We start from the raw sequence: 22,712 nt of genomic DNA, 5'->3' as shown, positions 1-22,712 counted from the left end.
AAGCAAATTGATGACAAGTAGCGCCATCATGTCTCATGCCTCTCCCTCTGTGTGTGTGTCTCTCTGGTTCCAGGGTTGCCAAGGAAGAGAAGACAGAAGGAAGGACAGCGCGAGGAAAAATCCGTCGGACAGGAGGAAAGGAAAGGGAGGAAGCCACAGAAGCTGGAGGGGAAGGAATGGGACCCTGGACAGAGTGAGCCGCCCCCCCTCCGAAAATTAAGAGCCTCTGGTCACTTAAGGCTATTGAGCCTTTTCCTACTTTGAGCCGTGTGGCCTTCCCTGTAAGTAGGGTTCAGGTCTGTGCTCTGTTGGCAGTGTGCTCATTTAGCTGGCTAGCGGGAGTGACTGCCCTGTAAGTAGGGTGCAAGTCACGGTCCTGTGGCTTATGGGGAAACTTGAGCTCTGTGGAAGCCGGTGCAGCGTGACCTCCCTGCAATTCAGGAGAAGGTGGCTGTCTTTTAGGCTCTTGGCACGAGTCTTCTGTAGCAGCCTACTGGGAAGGGACCGCCCTGTAATTCAGGTGCAGGTCGAATCCCACTCATTTGGAAGGGATTAGCAGGAGCTTCGTGCCATTGGTACTGAGACCTGCCTGTAATTTGGGTTCAGGGCTCTGCCCTCTAGTCCTTTTGGCATTGTGGCCTGTTGATAATGTAGCTGCCGTGACCACCCTGTACCAGGGGGGAAGGTCGCATGTCTCCTGCTCACGAGGGCTTAGAACTAGCTTTGTACCATGGCCTGGGTGACCACCCTGTATGGAGGGTTCTGGTCTCTGAACATAGCGCTCTCTTATGCGGCTAGACAGAGTGACCACTGTGTTCTTAGGGAGGGAGTTTCCTCCTCTTGCTTATGCGGCAACCTGTGTTGGAGCAGTCTGACCACCCTGTAATGAGGGTTCAGGTCGGCCCTTTGGCCTACGGCAGCTGGATAGTGAGAGTGACTGCCCTGTAATGCGGGTGCAAGTCACCAGGATGCCGCTGATAGGGGAAATTGAGCGCTTTAGGCCGCTGAGCACCGGGGCCTTCCTGTAATGAATGCTGGGGTCTCTGTTTCAGCCTAGTCAGCGTGGCAATCCTGTTAATCAGGGGACATGTCACGTACTTCCCGCTTTTATGCAACACATTGTGGCCCTTGCTCTCTTGTCCGGCATGGCCTCCCTGTAATTGAGGGAAAGGTCCTTGCCCGCCTCTCCTTGGCCATTAATATGCCTTGAGCTGGCGAATTGGACTGGCCACGCTGGAAAACAGTGTGGACGTATAGGTTGGATCCCTCCTTGCTCCAGCTGAGGGATTAGCAGCATGCTAGTAATTGGGGCTGGATGACCTTCCTGTAATTCGGGATCGAGTCTCTGCCCTTGTGCCACTGCACATTACAGTACCATGGCTGCTGGTCAGAATGAGCACCCTGTAAGGAGGGTCCAAGTCTCATGAGTCACTAGTTGTCGTGCCAGCCCCCCGCCCCCGAGAAACTCTGTCCAGGGTCCCTGCCCATCACCCTCCCTTGCCAGCTGGACTGGAATTGCACCGCCTCGCCTCTCCGTGGCTCATGGCCTGGACGTTGGAGATGAGACATTCTGGAGTCGTTGCTGGTAAGTTCCAAAAGAGATGCTCCTCTGGCATTGTTTGAAGCAAATTGGTGACAAGTAGCGCCATCATGTCTCAAGCCTCTCCCTCTGTGTGTGTGTCTCTCTGGTTCCAGGGTTGCCAAGGAAGAGAAGACAGAAGGAAGGACGGCGCGAGGAAAAATCCGTCAGACAGGAGGAAAGGAAAGGGAGGAAGCCACAGAAGCTGGAGGGGAAGGAATGGGACCCTGGACAGAGTGAGCTCTCCCCCCCCTCCGAAAATTAAGAGCCTCTGGTCACTTAAGGCTATTGAGCCTTTTCCTACTTTGAGCAGTGTGGTCTTCCCTGTAAGTAGGGTTCAGGTCTGTGCTCTGTTGGCAGTGTGCTCATTTAGCTGGCTAGCGGGAGTGACTGCCCTGTAAGTAGGGTGCAAGTCACGGTCCTGTGGCTTATGGGGAAACTTGAGCTCTGTGGAAGCCGGTGCAGCGTGACCTCCCTGCAATTCAGGAGAAGGTGGCTGTCTTTTAGGCTCTTGGCACGAGTCTTCTGTAGCAGCCTACTGGGAAGGGACCGCCCTGTAATTCAGGTGCAGGTCGAATCCCACTCATTTGGAAGGGATTAGCAGGAGCTTCGTGCCATTGGTACTGAGACCTGCCTGTAATTTGGGTTCAGGGCTCTGCCCTCTAGTCCTTTTGGCATTGTGGCCTGTTGATAATGTAGCTGCCGTGACCACCCTGTACCAGGGGGGAAGGTCGCATGTCTCCTGCTCACGAGGGCTTAGAACTAGCTTTGTACCATGGCCTGGGTGACCACCCTGTATGGAGGGTTCTGGTCTCTGAACATAGCGCTCTCTTATGCGGCTAGACAGAGTGACCACTGTGTTCTTAGGGAGGGAGTTTCCTCCTCTTGCTTATGCGGCAACCTGTGTTGGAGCAGTCTGACCACCCTGTAATGAGGGTTCAGGTCGGCCCTTTGGCCTACGGCAGCTGGATAGTGAGAGTGACTGCCCTGTAATGCGGGTGCAAGTCACCAGGATGCCGCTGATAGGGGAAATTGAGCGCTTTAGGCCGCTGAGCACCGGGGCCTTCCTGTAATGAATGCTGGGGTCTCTGTTTCAGCCTAGTCAGCGTGGCAATCCTGTTAATCAGGGGACATGTCACGTACTTCCCGCTTTTATGCAACACATTGTGGCCCTTGCTCTCTTGTCCGGCATGGCCTCCCTGTAATTGAGGGAAAGGTCCTTGCCCGCCTCTCCTTGGCCATTAATATGCCTTGAGCTGGCGAATTGGACTGGCCACGCTGGAAAACAGTGTGGACGTATAGGTTGGATCCCTCCTTGCTCCAGCTGAGGGATTAGCAGCATGCTAGTAATTGGGGCTGGATGACCTTCCTGTAATTCGGGATCGAGTCTCTGCCCTTGTGCCACTGCACATTACAGTACCATGGCTGCTGGTCAGAATGAGCACCCTGTAAGGAGGGTCCAAGTCTCATGAGTCACTAGTTGTCGTGCCAGCCCCCCGCCCCCGAGAAACTCTGTCCAGGGTCCCTGCCCATCACCCTCCCTTGCCAGCTGGCCTGGAATTGCACCGCCTCGCCTCTCCGTGGCTCATGGCCTGGACGTTGGAGATGAGACATTCTGGAGTCGTTGCTGGTAAGTTCCAAAAGAGATGCTCCTCTGGCATTGTTTGAAGCAAATTGATGACAAGTAGTGCCATCATGTCTCATGCCTCTCCCTCTGTGTGTGTGTCTCTCTGGTTCCAGGGTTGCCAAGGAAGAGAAGACAGAAGGAAGGACGGCGCGAGGAAAAATCCGTCAGACAGGAGGAAAGGAAAGGGAGGAAGCCACAGAAGCTGGAGGGGAAGGAATGGGACCCTGGACAGAGTGAGCCCCCCCGCCCCCGAAAATTAAGAGCCTCTGGTCACTTAAGGCTATTGAGCCTTTTCCTACTTTGAGCAGTGTGGCCTTCCCTGTAAGTAGGGTTCAGGTCTGTGCTCTGTTGGCAGTGTGCTCATTTAGCTGGCTAGCGGGAGTGACTGCCCTGTAAGTAGGGTGCAAGTCACGGTCCTGTGGCTTATGGGGAAACTTGAGCTCTGTGGAAGCCGGTGCAGCGTGACCTCCCTGCAATTCAGGAGAAGGTGGCTGTCTTTTAGGCTCTTGGCACGAGTCTTCTGTAGCAGCCTACTGGGAAGGGACCGCCCTGTAATTCAGGTGCAGGTCGAATCCCACTCATTTGGAAGGGATTAGCAGGAGCTTCGTGCCATTGGTACTGAGACCTGCCTGTAATTTGGGTTCAGGGCTCTGCCCTCTAGTCCTTTTGGCATTGTGGCCTGTTGATAATGTAGCTGCCGTGACCACCCTGTACCAGGGGGGAAGGTCGCATGTCTCCTGCTCACGAGGGCTTAGAACTAGCTTTGTACCATGGCCTGGGTGACCACCCTGTATGGAGGGTTCTGGTCTCTGAACATAGCGCTCTCTTATGCGGCTAGACAGAGTGACCACTGTGTTCTTAGGGAGGGAGTTTCCTCCTCTTGCTTATGCGGCAACCTGTGTTGGAGCAGTCTGACCACCCTGTAATGAGGGTTCAGGTCGGCCCTTTGGCCTACGGCAGCTGGATAGTGAGAGTGACTGCCCTGTAATGCGGGTGCAAGTCACCAGGATGCCGCTGATAGGGGAAATTGAGCGCTTTAGGCCGCTGAGCACCGGGGCCTTCCTGTAATGAATGCTGGGGTCTCTGTTTCAGCCTAGTCAGCGTGGCAATCCTGTTAATCAGGGGACATGTCACGTACTTCCCGCTTTTATGCAACACATTGTGGCCCTTGCTCTCTTGTCCGGCATGGCCTCCCTGTAATTGAGGGAAAGGTCCTTGCCCGCCTCTCCTTGGCCATTAATATGCCTTGAGCTGGCGAATTGGACTGGCCACGCTGGAAAACAGTGTGGACGTATAGGTTGGATCCCTCCTTGCTCCAGCTGAGGGATTAGCAGCATGCTAGTAATTGGGGCTGGATGACCTTCCTGTAATTCGGGATCGAGTCTCTGCCCTTGTGCCACTGCACATTACAGTACCATGGCTGCTGGTCAGAATGAGCACCCTGTAAGGAGGGTCCAAGTCTCATGAGTCACTAGTTGTCGTGCCAGCCCCCCGCCCCCGAGAAACTCTGTCCAGGGTCCCTGCCCATCACCCTCCCTTGCCAGCTGGCCTGGAATTGCACCGCCTCGCCTCTCCGTGGCTCATGGCCTGGACGTTGGAGATGAGACATTCTGGAGTCGTTGCTGGTAAGTTCCAAAAGAGATGCTCCTCTGGCATTGTTTGAAGCCAATTGATGACAAGTAGCGCCATCATGTCTCAAGCCTCTCCCTCTGTGTGTGTGTCTCTCTGGTTCCAGGGTTGCCAAGGAAGAGAAGACAGAAGGAAGGACGGCGCGAGGAAAAATCCGTCGGACAGGAGGAAAGGAAAGGGAGGAAGCCACAGAAGCTGGAGGGGAAGGAATGGGACCCTGGACAGAGTGAGCTCTCCCCCCCCTCCGAAAATTAAGAGCCTCTGGTCACTTAAGGCTATTGAGCCTTTTCCTACTTTGAGCAGTGTGGTCTTCCCTGTAAGTAGGGTTCAGGTCTGTGCTCTGTTGGCAGTGTGCTCATTTAGCTGGCTAGCGGGAGTGACTGCCCTGTAAGTAGGGTGCAAGTCACGGTCCTGTGGCTTATGGGGAAACTTGAGCTCTGTGGAAGCCGGTGCAGCGTGACCTCCCTGCAATTCAGGAGAAGGTGGCTGTCTTTTAGGCTCTTGGCACGAGTCTTCTGTAGCAGCCTACTGGGAAGGGACCGCCCTGTAATTCAGGTGCAGGTCGAATCCCACTCATTTGGAAGGGATTAGCAGGAGCTTCGTGCCATTGGTACTGAGACCTGCCTGTAATTTGGGTTCAGGGCTCTGCCCTCTAGTCCTTTTGGCATTGTGGCCTGTTGATAATGTAGCTGCCGTGACCACCCTGTACCAGGGGGGAAGGTCGCATGTCTCCTGCTCACGAGGGCTTAGAACTAGCTTTGTACCATGGCCTGGGTGACCACCCTGTATGGAGGGTTCTGGTCTCTGAACATAGCGCTCTCTTATGCGGCTAGACAGAGTGACCACTGTGTTCTTAGGGAGGGAGTTTCCTCCTCTTGCTTATGCGGCAACCTGTGTTGGAGCAGTCTGACCACCCTGTAATGAGGGTTCAGGTCGGCCCTTTGGCCTACGGCAGCTGGATAGTGAGAGTGACTGCCCTGTAATGCGGGTGCAAGTCACCAGGATGCCGCTGATAGGGGAAATTGAGCGCTTTAGGCCGCTGAGCACCGGGGCCTTCCTGTAATGAATGCTGGGGTCTCTGTTTCAGCCTAGTCAGCGTGGCAATCCTGTTAATCAGGGGACATGTCACGTACTTCCCGCTTTTATGCAACACATTGTGGCCCTTGCTCTCTTGTCCGGCATGGCCTCCCTGTAATTGAGGGAAAGGTCCTTGCCCGCCTCTCCTTGGCCATTAATATGCCTTGAGCTGGCGAATTGGACTGGCCACGCTGGAAAACAGTGTGGACGTATAGGTTGGATCCCTCCTTGCTCCAGCTGAGGGATTAGCAGCATGCTAGTAATTGGGGCTGGATGACCTTCCTGTAATTCGGGATCGAGTCTCTGCCCTTGTGCCACTGCACATTACAGTACCATGGCTGCTGGTCAGAATGAGCACCCTGTAAGGAGGGTCCAAGTCTCATGAGTCACTAGTTGTCGTGCCAGCCCCCCGCCCCCGAGAAACTCTGTCCAGGGTCCCTGCCCATCACCCTCCCTTGCCAGCTGGCCTGGAATTGCACCGCCTCGCCTCTCCGTGGCTCATGGCCTGGACGTTGGAGATGAGACATTCTGGAGTCGTTGCTGGTAAGTTCCAAAAGAGATGCTCCTCTGGCATTGTTTGAAGCCAATTGATGACAAGTAGCGCCATCATGTCTCAAGCCTCTCCCTCTGTGTGTGTGTCTCTCTGGTTCCAGGGTTGCCAAGGAAGAGAAGACAGAAGGAAGGACGGCGCGAGGAAAAATCCGTCGGACAGGAGGAAAGGAAAGGGAGGAAGCCACAGAAGCTGGAGGGGAAGGAATGGGACCCTGGACAGAGTGAGCTCTCCCCCCCCTCCGAAAATTAAGAGCCTCTGGTCACTTAAGGCTATTGAGCCTTTTCCTACTTTGAGCAGTGTGGCCTTCCCTGTAAGTAGGGTTCAGGTCTGTGCTCTGTTGGCAGTGTGCTCATTTAGCTGGCTAGCGGGAGTGACTGCCCTGTAAGTAGGGTGCAAGTCACGGTCCTGTGGCTTATGGGGAAACTTGAGCTCTGTGGAAGCCGGTGCAGCGTGACCTCCCTGCAATTCAGGAGAAGGTGGCTGTCTTTTAGGCTCTTGGCACGAGTCTTCTGTAGCAGCCTACTGGGAAGGGACCGCCCTGTAATTCAGGTGCAGGTCGAATCCCACTCATTTGGAAGGGATTAGCAGGATCTTCGTGCCATTGGTACTGAGACCTGCCTGTAATTTGGGTTCAGGGCTCTGCCCTCTAGTCCTTTTGGCATTGTGGCCTGTTGATAATGTAGCTGCCGTGACCACCCTGTACCAGGGGGGAAGGTCGCATGTCTCCTGCTCACGAGGGCTTAGAACTAGCTTTGTACCATGGCCTGGGTGACCACCCTGTATGGAGGGTTCTGGTCTCTGAACATAGCGCTCTCTTATGCGGCTAGACAGAGTGACCACTGTGTTCTTAGGGAGGGAGTTTCCTCCTCTTGCTTATGCGGCAACCTGTGTTGGAGCAGTCTGACCACCCTGTAATGAGGGTTCAGGTCGGCCCTTTGGCCTACGGCAGCTGGATAGTGAGAGTGACTGCCCTGTAATGCGGGTGCAAGTCACCAGGATGCCGCTGATAGGGGAAATTGAGCGCTTTAGGCCGCTGAGCACCGGGGCCTTCCTGTAATGAATGCTGGGGTCTCTGTTTCAGCCTAGTCAGCGTGGCAATCCTGTTAATCAGGGGACATGTCACGTACTTCCCGCTTTTATGCAACACATTGTGGCCCTTGCTCTCTTGTCCGGCATGGCCTCCCTGTAATTGAGGGAAAGGTCCTTGCCCGCCTCTCCTTGGCCATTAATATGCCTTGAGCTGGCGAATTGGACTGGCCACGCTGGAAAACAGTGTGGACGTATAGGTTGGATCCCTCCTTGCTCCAGCTGAGGGATTAGCAGCATGCTAGTAATTGGGGCTGGATGACCTTCCTGTAATTCGGGATCGAGTCTCTGCCCTTGTGCCACTGCACATTACAGTACCATGGCTGCTGGTCAGAATGAGCACCCTGTAAGGAGGGTCCAAGTCTCATGAGTCACTAGTTGTCGTGCCAGCCCCCCGCCCCCGAGAAACTCTGTCCAGGGTCCCTGCCCATCACCCTCCCTTGCCAGCTGGCCTGGAATTGCACCGCCTCGCCTCTCCGTGGCTCATGGCCTGGACGTTGGAGATGAGACATTCTGGAGTCGTTGCTGGTAAGTTCCAAAAGAGATGCTCCTCTGGCATTGTTTGAAGCCAATTGATGACAAGTAGCGCCATCATGTCTCAAGCCTCTCCCTCTGTGTGTGTGTCTCTCTGGTTCCAGGGTTGCCAAGGAAGAGAAGACAGAAGGAAGGACGGCGCGAGGAAAAATCCGTCGGACAGGAGGAAAGGAAAGGGAGGAAGCCACAGAAGCTGGAGGGGAAGGAATGGGACCCTGGACAGAGTGAGCTCTCCCCCCCCCTCCGAAAATTAAGAGCCTCTGGTCACTTAAGGCTATTGAGCCTTTTCCTACTTTGAGCAGTGTGGCCTTCCCTGTAAGTAGGGTTCAGGTCTGTGCTCTGTTGGCAGTGTGCTCATTTAGCTGGCTAGCGGGAGTGACTGCCCTGTAAGTAGGGTGCAAGTCACGGTCCTGTGGCTTATGGGGAAACTTGAGCTCTGTGGAAGCCGGTGCAGCGTGACCTCCCTGCAATTCAGGAGAAGGTGGCTGTCTTTTAGGCTCTTGGCACGAGTCTTCTGTAGCAGCCTACTGGGAAGGGACCGCCCTGTAATTCAGGTGCAGGTCGAATCCCACTCATTTGGAAGGGATTAGCAGGAGCTTCGTGCCATTGGTACTGAGACCTGCCTGTAATTTGGGTTCAGGGCTCTGCCCTCTAGTCCTTTTGGCATTGTGGCCTGTTGATAATGTAGCTGCCGTGACCACCCTGTACCAGGGGGGAAGGTCGCATGTCTCCTGCTCACGAGGGCTTAGAACTAGCTTTGTACCATGGCCTGGGTGACCACCCTGTATGGAGGGTTCTGGTCTCTGAACATAGCGCTCTCTTATGCGGCTAGACAGAGTGACCACTGTGTTCTTAGGGAGGGAGTTTCCTCCTCTTGCTTATGCGGCAACCTGTGTTGGAGCAGTCTGACCACCCTGTAATGAGGGTTCAGGTCGGCCCTTTGGCCTACGGCAGCTGGATAGTGAGAGTGACTGCCCTGTAATGCGGGTGCAAGTCACCAGGATGCCGCTGATAGGGGAAATTGAGCGCTTTAGGCCGCTGAGCACCGGGGCCTTCCTGTAATGAATGCTGGGGTCTCTGTTTCAGCCTAGTCAGCGTGGCAATCCTGTTAATCAGGGGACATGTCACGTACTTCCCGCTTTTATGCAACACATTGTGGCCCTTGCTCTCTTGTCCGGCATGGCCTCCCTGTAATTGAGGGAAAGGTCCTTGCCCGCCTCTCCTTGGCCATTAATATGCCTTGAGCTGGCGAATTGGACTGGCCACGCTGGAAAACAGTGTGGACGTATAGGTTGGATCCCTCCTTGCTCCAGCTGAGGGATTAGCAGCATGCTAGTAATTGGGGCTGGATGACCTTCCTGTAATTCGGGATCGAGTCTCTGCCCTTGTGCCACTGCACATTACAGTACCATGGCTGCTGGTCAGAATGAGCACCCTGTAAGGAGGGTCCAAGTCTCATGAGTCACTAGTTGTCGTGCCAGCCCCCCGCCCCCGAGAAACTCTGTCCAGGGTCCCTGCCCATCACCCTCCCTTGCCAGCTGGCCTGGAATTGCACCGCCTCGCCTCTCCGTGGCTCATGGCCTGGACGTTGGAGATGAGACATTCTGGAGTCGTTGCTGGTAAGTTCCAAAAGAGATGCTCCTCTGGCATTGTTTGAAGCCAATTGATGACAAGTAGCGCCATCATGTCTCAAGCCTCTCCCTCTGTGTGTGTGTCTCTCTGGTTCCAGGGTTGCCAAGGAAGAGAAGACAGAAGGAAGGACGGCGCGAGGAAAAATCCGTCGGACAGGAGGAAAGGAAAGGGAGGAAGCCACAGAAGCTGGAGGGGAAGGAATGGGACCCTGGACAGAGTGAGCTCTCCCCCCCCCTCCGAAAATTAAGAGCCTCTGGTCACTTAAGGCTATTGAGCCTTTTCCTACTTTGAGCAGTGTGGTCTTCCCTGTAAGTAGGGTTCAGGTCTGTGCTCTGTTGGCAGTGTGCTCATTTAGCTGGCTAGCGGGAGTGACTGCCCTGTAAGTAGGGTGCAAGTCACGGTCCTGTGGCTTATGGGGAAACTTGAGCTCTGTGGAAGCCGGTGCAGCGTGACCTCCCTGCAATTCAGGAGAAGGTGGCTGTCTTTTAGGCTCTTGGCACGAGTCTTCTGTAGCAGCCTACTGGGAAGGGACCGCCCTGTAATTCAGGTGCAGGTCGAATCCCACTCATTTGGAAGGGATTAGCAGGAGCTTCGTGCCATTGGTACTGAGACCTGCCTGTAATTTGGGTTCAGGGCTCTGCCCTCTAGTCCTTTTGGCATTGTGGCCTGTTGATAATGTAGCTGCCGTGACCACCCTGTACCAGGGGGGAAGGTCGCATGTCTCCTGCTCACGAGGGCTTAGAACTAGCTTTGTACCATGGCCTGGGTGACCACCCTGTATGGAGGGTTCTGGTCTCTGAACATAGCGCTCTCTTATGCGGCTAGACAGAGTGACCACTGTGTTCTTAGGGAGGGAGTTTCCTCCTCTTGCTTATGCGGCAACCTGTGTTGGAGCAGTCTGACCACCCTGTAATGAGGGTTCAGGTCGGCCCTTTGGCCTACGGCAGCTGGATAGTGAGAGTGACTGCCCTGTAATGCGGGTGCAAGTCACCAGGATGCCGCTGATAGGGGAAATTGAGCGCTTTAGGCCGCTGAGCACCGGGGCCTTCCTGTAATGAATGCTGGGGTCTCTGTTTCAGCCTAGTCAGCGTGGCAATCCTGTTAATCAGGGGACATGTCACGTACTTCCCGCTTTTATGCAACACATTGTGGCCCTTGCTCTCTTGTCCGGCATGGCCTCCCTGTAATTGAGGGAAAGGTCCTTGCCCGCCTCTCCTTGGCCATTAATATGCCTTGAGCTGGCGAATTGGACTGGCCACGCTGGAAAACAGTGTGGACGTATAGGTTGGATCCCTCCTTGCTCCAGCTGAGGGATTAGCAGCATGCTAGTAATTGGGGCTGGATGACCTTCCTGTAATTCGGGATCGAGTCTCTGCCCTTGTGCCACTGCACATTACAGTACCATGGCTGCTGGTCAGAATGAGCACCCTGTAAGGAGGGTCCAAGTCTCATGAGTCACTAGTTGTCGTGCCAGCCCCCCGCCCCCGAGAAACTCTGTCCAGGGTCCCTGCCCATCACCCTCCCTTGCCAGCTGGACTGGAATTGCACCGCCTCGCCTCTCCGTGGCTCATGGCCTGGACGTTGGAGATGAGACATTCTGGAGTCGTTGCTGGTAAGTTCCAAAAGAGATGCTCCTCTGGCATTGTTTGAAGCCAATTGATGACAAGTAGCGCCATCATGTCTCAAGCCTCTCCCTCTGTGTGTGTGTCTCTCTGGTTCCAGGGTTGCCAAGGAAGAGAAGACAGAAGGAAGGACGGCGCGAGGAAAAATCCGTCGGACAGGAGGAAAGGAAAGGGAGGAAGCCACAGAAGCTGGAGGGGAAGGAATGGGACCCTGGACAGAGTGAGCTCTCCCCCCCCCTCCGAAAATTAAGAGCCTCTGGTCACTTAAGGCTATTGAGCCTTTTCCTACTTTGAGCAGTGTGGTCTTCCCTGTAAGTAGGGTTCAGGTCTGTGCTCTGTTGGCAGTGTGCTCATTTAGCTGGCTAGCGGGAGTGACTGCCCTGTAAGTAGGGTGCAAGTCACGGTCCTGTGGCTTATGGGGAAACTTGAGCTCTGTGGAAGCCGGTGCAGCGTGACCTCCCTGCAATTCAGGAGAAGGTGGCTGTCTTTTAGGCTCTTGGCACGAGTCTTCTGTAGCAGCCTACTGGGAAGGGACCGCCCTGTAATTCAGGTGCAGGTCGAATCCCACTCATTTGGAAGGGATTAGCAGGAGCTTCGTGCCATTGGTACTGAGACCTGCCTGTAATTTGGGTTCAGGGCTCTGCCCTCTAGTCCTTTTGGCATTGTGGCCTGTTGATAATGTAGCTGCCGTGACCACCCTGTACCAGGGGGGAAGGTCGCATGTCTCCTGCTCACGAGGGCTTAGAACTAGCTTTGTACCATGGCCTGGGTGACCACCCTGTATGGAGGGTTCTGGTCTCTGAACATAGCGCTCTCTTATGCGGCTAGACAGAGTGACCACTGTGTTCTTAGGGAGGGAGTTTCCTCCTCTTGCTTATGCGGCAACCTGTGTTGGAGCAGTCTGACCACCCTGTAATGAGGGTTCAGGTCGGCCCTTTGGCCTACGGCAGCTGGATAGTGAGAGTGACTGCCCTGTAATGCGGGTGCAAGTCACCAGGATGCCGCTGATAGGGGAAATTGAGCGCTTTAGGCCGCTGAGCACCGGGGCCTTCCTGTAATGAATGCTGGGGTCTCTGTTTCAGCCTAGTCAGCGTGGCAATCCTGTTAATCAGGGGACATGTCACGTACTTCCCGCTTTTATGCAACACATTGTGGCCCTTGCTCTCTTGTCCGGCATGGCCTCCCTGTAATTGAGGGAAAGGTCCTTGCCCGCCTCTCCTTGGCCATTAATATGCCTTGAGCTGGCGAATTGGACTGGCCACGCTGGAAAACAGTGTGGACGTATAGGTTGGATCCCTCCTTGCTCCAGCTGAGGGATTAGCAGCATGCTAGTAATTGGGGCTGGATGACCTTCCTGTAATTCGGGATCGAGTCTCTGCCCTTGTGCCACTGCACATTACAGTACCATGGCTGCTGGTCAGAATGAGCACCCTGTAAGGAGGGTCCAAGTCTCATGAGTCACTAGTTGTCGTGCCAGCCCCCCGCCCCCGAGAAACTCTGTCCAGGGTCCCTGCCCATCACCCTCCCTTGCCAGCTGGCCTGGAATTGCACCGCCTCGCCTCTCCGTGGCTCATGGCCTGGACGTTGGAGATGAGACATTCTGGAGTCGTTGCTGGTAAGTTCCAAAAGAGATGCTCCTCTGGCATTGTTTGAAGCAAATTGATGACAAGTAGTGCCATCATGTCTCATGCCTCTCCCTCTGTGTGTGTGTCTCTCTGGTTCCAGGGTTGCCAAGGAAGAGAAGACAGAAGGAAGGACGGCGCGAGGAAAAATCCGTCAGACAGGAGGAAAGGAAAGGGAGGAAGCCACAGAAGCTGGAGGGGAAGGAATGGGACCCTGGACAGAGTGAGCCCCCCCGCCCCCGAAAATTAAGAGCCTCTGGTCACTTAAGGCTATTGAGCCTTTTCCTACTTTGAGCAGTGTGGTCTTCCCTGTAAGTAGGGTTCAGGTCTGTGCTCTGTTGGCAGTGTGCTCATTTAGCTGGCTAGCGGGAGTGACTGCCCTGTAAGTAGGGTGCAAGTCACGGTCCTGTGGCTTATGGGGAAACTTGAGCTCTGTGGAAGCCGGTGCAGCGTGACCTCCCTGCAATTCAGGAGAAGGTGGCTGTCTTTTAGGCTCTTGGCACGAGTCTTCTGTAGCAGCCTACTGGGAAGGGACCGCCCTGTAATTCAGGTGCAGGTCGAATCCCACTCATTTGGAAGGGATTAGCAGGAGCTTCGTGCCATTGGTACTGAGACCTGCCTGTAATTTGGGTTCAGGGCTCTGCCCTCTAGTCCTTTTGGCATTGTGGCCTGTTGATAATGTAGCTGCCGTGACCACCCTGTACCAGGGGGGAAGGTCGCATGTCTCCTGCTCACGAGGGCTTAGAACTAGCTTTGTACCATGGCCTGGGTGACCACCCTGTATGGAGGGTTCTGGTCTCTGAACATAGCGCTCTCTTATGCGGCTAGACAGAGTGACCACTGTGTTCTTAGGGAGGGAGTTTCCTCCTCTTGCTTATGCGGCAACCTGTGTTGGAGCAGTCTGACCACCCTGTAATGAGGGTTCAGGTCGGCCCTTTGGCCTACGGCAGCTGGATAGTGAGAGTGACTGCCCTGTAATGCGGGTGCAAGTCACCAGGATGCCGCTGATAGGGGAAATTGAGCGCTTTAGGCCGCTGAGCACCGGGGCCTTCCTGTAATGAATGCTGGGGTCTCTGTTTCAGCCTAGTCAGCGTGGCAATCCTGTTAATCAGGGGACATGTCACGTACTTCCCGCTTTTATGCAACACATTGTGGCCCTTGCTCTCTTGTCCGGCATGGCCTCCCTGTAATTGAGGGAAAGGTCCTTGCCCGCCTCTCCTTGGCCATTAATATGCCTTGAGCTGGCGAATTGGACTGGCCACGCTGGAAAACAGTGTGGACGTATAGGTTGGATCCCTCCTTGCTCCAGCTGAGGGATTAGCAGCATGCTAGTAATTGGGGCTGGATGACCTTCCTGTAATTCGGGATCGAGTCTCTGCCCTTGTGCCACTGCACATTACAGTACCATGGCTGCTGGTCAGAATGAGCACCCTGTAAGGAGGGTCCAAGTCTCATGAGTCACTAGTTGTCGTGCCAGCCCCCCGCCCCCGAGAAACTCTGTCCAGGGTCCCTGCCCATCACCCTCCCTTGCCAGCTGGCCTGGAATTGCACCGCCTCGCCTCTCCGTGGCTCATGGCCTGGACGTTGGAGATGAGACATTCTGGAGTCGTTGCTGGTAAGTTCCAAAAGAGATGCTCCTCTGGCATTGTTTGAAGCCAATTGATGACAAGTAGCGCCATCATGTCTCATGCCTCTCCCTCTGTGTGTGTGTCTCTCTGGTTCCAGGGTTGCCAAGGAAGAGAAGACAGAAGGAAGGACGGCGCGAGGAAAAATCCGTCGGACAGGAGGAAAGGAAAGGGAGGAAGCCACAGAAGCTGGAGGGGAAGGAATGGGACCCTGGACAGAGTGAGCTCTCCCCCCCCTCCGAAAATTAAGAGCCTCTGGTCACTTAAGGCTATTGAGCCTTTTCCTACTTTGAGCAGTGTGGTCTTCCCTGTAAGTAGGGTTCAGGTCTGTGCTCTGTTGGCAGTGTGCTCATTTAGCTGGCTAGCGGGAGTGACTGCCCTGTAAGTAGGGTGCAAGTCACGGTCCTGTGGCTTATGGGGAAACTTGAGCTCTGTGGAAGCCGGTGCAGCGTGACCTCCCTGCAATTCAGGAGAAGGTGGCTGTCTTTTAGGCTCTTGGCACGAGTCTTCTGTAGCAGCCTACTGGGAAGGGACCGCCCTGTAATTCAGGTGCAGGTCGAATCCCACTCATTTGGAAGGGATTAGCAGGAGCTTCGTGCCATTGGTACTGAGACCTGCCTGTAATTTGGGTTCAGGGCTCTGCCCTCTAGTCCTTTTGGCATTGTGGCCTGTTGATAATGTAGCTGCCGTGACCACCCTGTACCAGGGGGGAAGGTCGCATGTCTCCTGCTCACGAGGGCTTAGAACTAGCTTTGTACCATGGCCTGGGTGACCACCCTGTATGGAGGGTTCTGGTCTCTGAACATAGCGCTCTCTTATGCGGCTAGACAGAGTGACCACTGTGTTCTTAGGGAGGGAGTTTCCTCCTCTTGCTTATGCGGCAACCTGTGTTGGAGCAGTCTGACCACCCTGTAATGAGGGTTCAGGTCGGCCCTTTGGCCTACGGCAGCTGGATAGTGAGAGTGACTGCCCTGTAATGCGGGTGCAAGTCACCAGGATGCCGCTGATAGGGGAAATTGAGCGCTTTAGGCCGCTGAGCACCGGGGCCTTCCTGTAATGAATGCTGGGGTCTCTGTTTCAGCCTAGTCAGCGTGGCAATCCTGTTAATCAGGGGACATGTCACGTACTTCCCGCTTTTATGCAACACATTGTGGCCCTTGCTCTCTTGTCCGGCATGGCCTCCCTGTAATTGAGGGAAAGGTCCTTGCCCGCCTCTCCTTGGCCATTAATATGCCTTGAGCTGGCGAATTGGACTGGCCACGCTGGAAAACAGTGTGGACGTATAGGTTGGATCCCTCCTTGCTCCAGCTGAGGGATTAGCAGCATGCTAGTAATTGGGGCTGGATGACCTTCCTGTAATTCGGGATCGAGTCTCTGCCCTTGTGCCACTGCACATTACAGTACCATGGCTGCTGGTCAGAATGAGCACCCTTTAAGGAGGGTCCAAGTCTCATGAGTCACTAGTTGTCGTGCCAGCCCCCCGCCCCCGAGAAACTCTGTCCAGGGTCCCTGCCCATCACCCTCCCTTGCCAGCTGGACTGGAATTGCACCGCCTCGCCTCTCCGTGGCTCATGGCCTGGCCGCTGGAGATGAGACATTCTGCAGCCGTTGCTGGTAAGTTCCAAAAGAGATGCTCCTCTGGCATTGTTTGAAGCAAATTGGTGACAAGTAGTGCCATCATGTCTCATGCCTCTCCCTCTGTGTGTGTGTCTCTCTGGTTCCAGGGTTGCCAAGGAAGAGAAGACAGAAGGAAGGACGGCGCGAGGAAAAATCCGTCGGACAGGAGGAAAGGAAAGGGAGGAAGCCACAGAAGCTGGAGGGGAAGGAATGGGACCCTGGACAGAGTGAGCTCTCCCCCCCCTCCGAAAATTAAGAGCCTCTGGTCACTTAAGGCTATTGAGCCTTTTCCTACTTTGAGCAGTGTGGTCTTCCCTGTAAGTAGGGTTCAGGTCTGTGCTCTGTTGGCAGTGTGCTCATTTAGCTGGCTAGCGGGAGTGACTGCCCTGTAAGTAGGGTGCAAGTCACGGTCCTGTGGCTTATGGGGAAACTTGAGCTCTGTGGAAGCCGGTGCAGCGTGACCTCCCTGCAATTCAGGAGAAGGTGGCTGTCTTTTAGGCTCTTGGCACGAGTCTTCTGTAGCAGCCTACTGGGAAGGGACCGCCCTGTAATTCAGGTGCAGGTCGAATCCCACTCATTTGGAAGGGATTAGCAGGAGCTTGGTGCCATTGGTACTGAGACCTGCCTGTAATTTGGGTTCAGGGCTCTGCCCTCTAGTCCTTTTGGCATTGTGGCCTGTTGATAATGTAGCTGCCGTGACCACCCTGTACCAGGGGGGAAGGTCGCATGTCTCCTGCTCACGAGGGCTTAGATCTAGCTTTGTACCATGGCCTGGGTGACCACCCTGTATGGAGGGTTCTGGTCTCTGAACATAGCGCTCTCTTATGCGGCTAGACAGAGTGACCACTGTGTTCTTAGGGAGGGAGTTTCCTCCTCTTGCTTATGCGGCAACCTGTGTTGGAGCAGTCTGACCACCCTGTAATGAGGGTTCAGGTCGGCCCTTTGGCCTACGGCAGCTGGATAGTGAGAGTGACTGCCCTGTAATGCGGGTGCAAGTCACCAGGATGCCGCTGATAGGGGAAATTGAGCGCTTTAGGCCGCTGAGCACCGGGGCCTTCCTGTAATGAATGCTGGGGTCTCTGTTTCAGCCTAGTCAGCGTGGCAATCCTGTTAATCAGGGGACATGTCACGTACTTCCCGCTTTTATGCAACACATTGTGGCCCTTGCTCTCTTGTCCGGCATGGCCTCCCTGTAATTGAGGGAAAGGTCCTTGCCCGCCTCTCCTTGGCCATTAATATGCCTTGAGCTGGCGAATTGGACTGGCCACGCTGGAAAACAGTGTGGACGTATAGGTTGGATCCCTCCTTGCTCCAGCTGAGGGATTAGCAGCATGCTAGTAATTGGGGCTGGATGACCTTCCTGTAATTCGGGATCGAGTCTCTGCCCTTGTGCCACTGCACATTACAGTACCATGGCTGCTGGTCAGAATGAGCACCCTGTAAGGAGGGTCCAAGTCTCATGAGTCACTAGTTGTCGTGCCAGCCCCCCGCCCCCGAGAAACTCTGTCCAGGGTCCCTGCCCATCACCCTCCCTTGCCAGCTGGACTGGAATTGCACCGCCTCGGCTCTCCGTGGCTCATGGCCTGGCCGCTGGAGATGAGACATTCTGCAGCCGTTGCTGGTAAGTTCCAAAAGACATGCTCCTCTGGCATTGTTTGAAGCAAATTGGTGACAAGTAGTGCCATCATGTCTCTTGCCTCTCCCTCTGTGTGTGTGTCTCTCTGGTTCCAGGGTTGCCAAGGAAGAGAAGACAGAAGGAAGGACGGCGCGAGGAAAAATCCGTCGGACAGGAGGAAAGGAAAGGGAGGAAGCCACAGAAGCTGGAGGGCAAGGAATGGGACCCTGGACAGGGCAAGCACCCTGAAATTAAGAGTTTCTGGTTACTTAAGGGTGTTAAGCCCTTTTATACTTTGAGTAGTTTGGCCTCCCTGTATGTAAGGTTGGCAGTCTGCTTATTTAGCTTTCTAGCACGTGTGACTGCCCTGTAACGTGGGTTCAAGTCATCAGTATGTGGTTCTTATGGGATATTGTCTCATATTTGACGTTAATATGGATGCAGCTGGCGAATTTGACTGACCACCCTGGAAAACAGGGGACCTATAGATTGGTTCCCTCCTTGATCTATGTGTACTATTAGTAGCATTTTAGTTATTGGGACCGGGTGACCTCCCTGTAGCTAGAGTTTGAGTACGCTCCCTTTTGTCTTTCCATATGATGCTACTGTGGCCGCTGGTCAGATGGAGCACCCTGTAAGTAGGGTGCAAGTCTTACCAGTTACTACTTGTCATGCGTCCATGAAACTCTGTCCAGAGTCCCTTCCTATCGCTCTTCCTGGAATTCTGCAGCCAACTGTCATTGCTTCCAGTACGCCTCATCGATGGATTTGGGACATTCTGCAGTAGCTGCTGCTAAGTTGCTAAAGAGATGTTCCCTTTTCATCTTTGGAATTCTGTATTTCTGAGGTTACATACATCCTGACAACATGTAGGAATTTTATATCTGTGTTATTCTGTTATACTTCCATCATTAATTATATAATAATGTCACATACAGAATAAATTTAAGCTAACCTTCTTCATTTAATTGAACGTTTAGAACAATACTAGGTATTCCTTATGTATCTCATGCTTAATATTGTCATAGAAAATTGTTTTTTCTCTTCAAGTTTATAACCATTTTCATGATTAGAACATCTTAACTCCTTAGAAGGATAAGCTCAGGAAACTGGCTCCCCTCTTTCTGCTGTTTAATACTTTTAAAAAGCAGTTTTTTATAAGAAACTTAATCTCAAATTTTAAGTGTTATTTTAAGAAAATTGTTCATGAACCACAATACCAATGATTGACTGATTTACTGCAGCATTCTTTAATTCTTTCTAACCATGGAGCATTGATAATACAGATGTATTGTCTCCCTTGAAAAGGTCTTAGCAGTCAGTCTGGAAAACATACTTTGTGCATCATATGTTCAGATTCCATTTCAAATGGAATAGGACTGTTGGGTTCATTCATGAAAGTTTAACATTTATGATTCCTTCTTAGTCATTTTGATATTTTTAATTAGGAATCTTGGATTTAGCCAGTAGTCATTTTCATATTCTTAGTCTTTTAGTGACAGCAAATTGTTCAGAACAGAAGAGCCAACTTGCATTTGGCTACTCTAAGAAGACCACTGAAGAACCCATTTTGCCATTGTGCATATTATATACACTTAACCCTTCTCCCAGCCCTAATAAAATCCTCTTTAATACCAGAACAGTGCAAATTTTAAAATGTAGACTTGAAGTAAATTTCTACCTATTTTGAGGTGCTTGCCAATTAGAAATAGGCATCAGAATTGAATAATTTCCATCTAAATGTTGATTTAATCTTCACGAGACACAAAATATTTCAATTGCACGTGACTACCTGATTTCAGACTAAACATATAATCATTTCTTGGAATATGTCTTCCAAATACATGAGTTAAAACTTTTAATTGCCCAACTATATTATGCATACATCTGTTTTTGCTAACAGATTACTCACTAGTTATAGAGGAATAATTGGGACTCCCTGAAGCAAAATCATTACATACAATGCTGCATAAGCATAGCTTAGTATTCTTGATAAAATACTATTTCATATTAGGAGTGCAAAGATGTAACTGGACTGAAGACATGTATTTGTATTCTACACAAAAAAATCCTTGAGATATTTTAAAGTTGAAAAGTTTGTTAATGCTTACTCCAGATAACAGCTTAAGTAATATTTTGAGATCTCCGTATCATACTTGTAAAGAGAAGCAACAAAACTAAATGTTTGTCTGGAAACTAGTAGGTAGGGTATTCGTTGGTTTTGCAACTTTCAAATACATACTCTGCTTTAACTGTCACACCAACCAAATTATATCACATATTCAATTTTAACTTTGCCCCCGTTGTGTTAGGGTGTTTTTGATAGGTGTGTATTGGTAGTGGTATTTATCTGGTTTTTTAAAATATATTAAATGAAAGCTATAGGCTGATGTTGTGGAGAGTTTATGTAGGAATTTCTGTCAAATGTTAGCTATTAATATTGTTAGTGCAGAAGTGAAGTTTTGTGATTATTGTTTTTGAGGTCTGGTATGAAAAAGGGTTGTGACTTGCTGAAAATTATAGATAGGTTTGGATATCTGTATCATTGGATGTAGCTTAGATGGTAAAGTTGAGGTTGTATGTGTGTACTACATGGAGCTTAAAGGGCAAGTTGAGGTTGTTTGTAGTGTGCTGTTTGGATGGTGTGAAGGTTATCATAGGGTGTGTATTTGAAAGTGGCAAAATTTTATTAAGATCAATATACAGCCAGCCCTATTCATCACTTTCTTTCTTGAATAATTCCAAAGTGGGATGAAGAGAACTTGTACAATTTATATTCATAGGGATCTTCAGGAATTATATATTTCCCCTACGCCCATGCACAATTTAAGGTTCTCTTGAGCTTTTAATAGGCTCCAAGTATAATAATTACTAAAAATCAATGTATTGTGATGAAATTTTATGAAATGCTTTAATAAGGTTTGATTATTGCTACCTGATAGAACTTTAATACTTCATGTTAAAATCTTAGGTTTAACTTCAGCTGTCATTACCATATTGCATTCTTTTTCTTTCTGTAACTTATATTAATGTGATTTACTTAAAGTTTATCAATTCAGGGTTAGTCTTAACTCATTCTGTCTCTGGATTCCAATAAAGTTTCTATGATTTCCTTTAATTGTGGTTTTAAGTCTTTAATTAATTGGCTTTGGAATTAGCTAGCACATATTTCATTGGCATTAGCTAGCACATATTTCTCATGGAATGATGCACATATTTCATTTTTCTCTTGCTCTTTGTAATGGCACTTTAGTTCATGCATGTCACTTTATGTACTGCCCACAGGCCTCCAGTCATCTGTAGATTTTCCACTCCTATGGATCTTCTGAATTCTACAGAAGCAGACCAATTCCTGCACATGTAATATATAAGGCCCCTGGCTATGTCTAGACTGGCATGATTTTCCGGAAATGCTTTTAACGGAAAAGTTTTCCGTTAAAAGCATTTTTGGAAAAGAGCGTCTAGATTGGCACGGACGCTTTTCTGCAAAAGCACTTTTTGTGGAAAAGCGTTCGTGGCCAATCTAGATGCACTTTTGCGGAAAAAAGCCCTGATTGCCATTTTCGCGATCGGGGCTTTTTTTCGCAAAACAAATCTCAGCTGTCTACCCTGGCCCTTTTGTGCAAAAGTTTTGCACAAAAGGGACTTTTTCCCGAACAGGAGCAGCATAGTATTTCCGCAAAAAGCACTGATTTCTTACAGTAGGAAGTCAGTGCTTTTGCGGAAATTCAAGGGGCCAGTGTAGACAGCTGGCAAGTTTTTCCGGAAAAGCGGCTGATTTTCCGGAAAAACTGGCCAGTCTAGACACAGCCCCTATGTTTTATATGATAAGAGTGGCATAAAACAGGTGCGACTCTATACCCCCACGCCTATCTCCACCCCCGTTTTTCTGTACATTCTACTACAAGTAGATTTATAAGTAGTCAAATAAATATGAGGAGTAATACTACATTAATATGCACTTGATATCAAGAAATTTATGGTATTTCATGTACAAAAACCTAGTGTATTGAAAATGTAACTGCATGTGGATGAGAGAAATGGAGAAAAAAATGTTAAGTATCATACCTTGTTCTAATTCTAAGATCAAAACTTTAATTCATTATTCACCAAGAACGTTGGCTTTTTCCCTTGCTATTTGATAATTCCTTGATTTTCCACCAAATGCTTTTTATTTATTGAAATATATGTGGTAGCGTTAGGGTGTAATTTCCATTATATTACTCTATCCATATGACTTAATATTCAAAAATAATCAATTTGCAAAGCACATAATTTAATAGGATAGATCATCCATCTGTGGTATGAAAACAGAAAGAGAGACGAGGGATTAAAAAGAAAAAATATCCAACACAACTTGCTAGAGGACACAGAATAGTTACATACACAGTGACTGATTTGTATTACGGAAAGAGGTCGAAAGCATTGTTTTTCCAATGAAGTTGAATCAGTGTGGACCTCAATATTTACAGATTCTTTATAGATCTAATGGCTGCACTTTGTTTATAGACTGGTGTGGGGTTGGATGATAACATGTCTCAGGAACCCACTGTTGCCATCTTTTGCAAGTAAGGGGCTAGATCTTATCTCATGATGATGAGAGAAGTTCATGCTTCAAAATTTGCATGAGTCTAGGGGCAGGGAACAGGGGAAGGCAAGACCCTCACCCTTGGACTGAACAACTAATCAGTGCTACAGGAAGATCTTTCTGGACCTCTGCCTCCAAACCCTAAGTCATGTTCTGAGGAGGGGAGTCATTAAAGGACCCCACAGTATAGGGGTCAATTTCCCTTGCTTCATATTGGTCAGTGGTTCTCCAACTGTGGGTTGGTACTAAGGATGTTAAGGACTAGTCCACTAGTTGACTAGCCTACCCACCCCGTTGCTGCCTCTG

The 22,712-nt window shown here is 51.1% G+C and overlaps 1 long non-coding RNA gene across 4 annotated transcripts in view; it reads left to right on the top strand.

Moving 5' to 3' along the window:
- The window catches only part of LOC112545439 (uncharacterized), a 122,510-nt gene extending 101,580 nt beyond the window's left edge, over positions 1-20,930 (top strand). For all 4 annotated transcript variants that reach the window (XR_012902704.1, XR_012902703.1, XR_012902702.1 and 1 more), the window contains 12 exons: positions 74-1,585; positions 1,696-3,209; positions 3,320-4,831; positions 4,942-6,455; positions 6,566-8,079; positions 8,190-9,704; positions 9,815-11,329; positions 11,440-12,954; positions 13,065-14,576; positions 14,687-16,200; positions 16,311-17,824; positions 17,935-20,930. This is a non-coding gene — a long non-coding RNA (uncharacterized LOC112545439). The remainder of the gene's footprint in view (positions 1-73; positions 1,586-1,695; positions 3,210-3,319; positions 4,832-4,941; positions 6,456-6,565; positions 8,080-8,189; positions 9,705-9,814; positions 11,330-11,439; positions 12,955-13,064; positions 14,577-14,686; positions 16,201-16,310; positions 17,825-17,934) is intronic.
- The last annotated feature ends 1,782 nt before the right edge of the window (positions 20,931-22,712 follow it).

Source organism: Pelodiscus sinensis, chromosome 3 (genome assembly GCF_049634645.1).
Source record: "Pelodiscus sinensis isolate JC-2024 chromosome 3, ASM4963464v1, whole genome shotgun sequence".
NCBI classification, from domain to species: Eukaryota; Metazoa; Chordata; order Testudines; family Trionychidae; genus Pelodiscus; species Pelodiscus sinensis.
The sequence above is the reverse complement of the archived record's forward strand: the minus strand, read 5'-3'. Positions and strand labels throughout refer to the sequence as shown.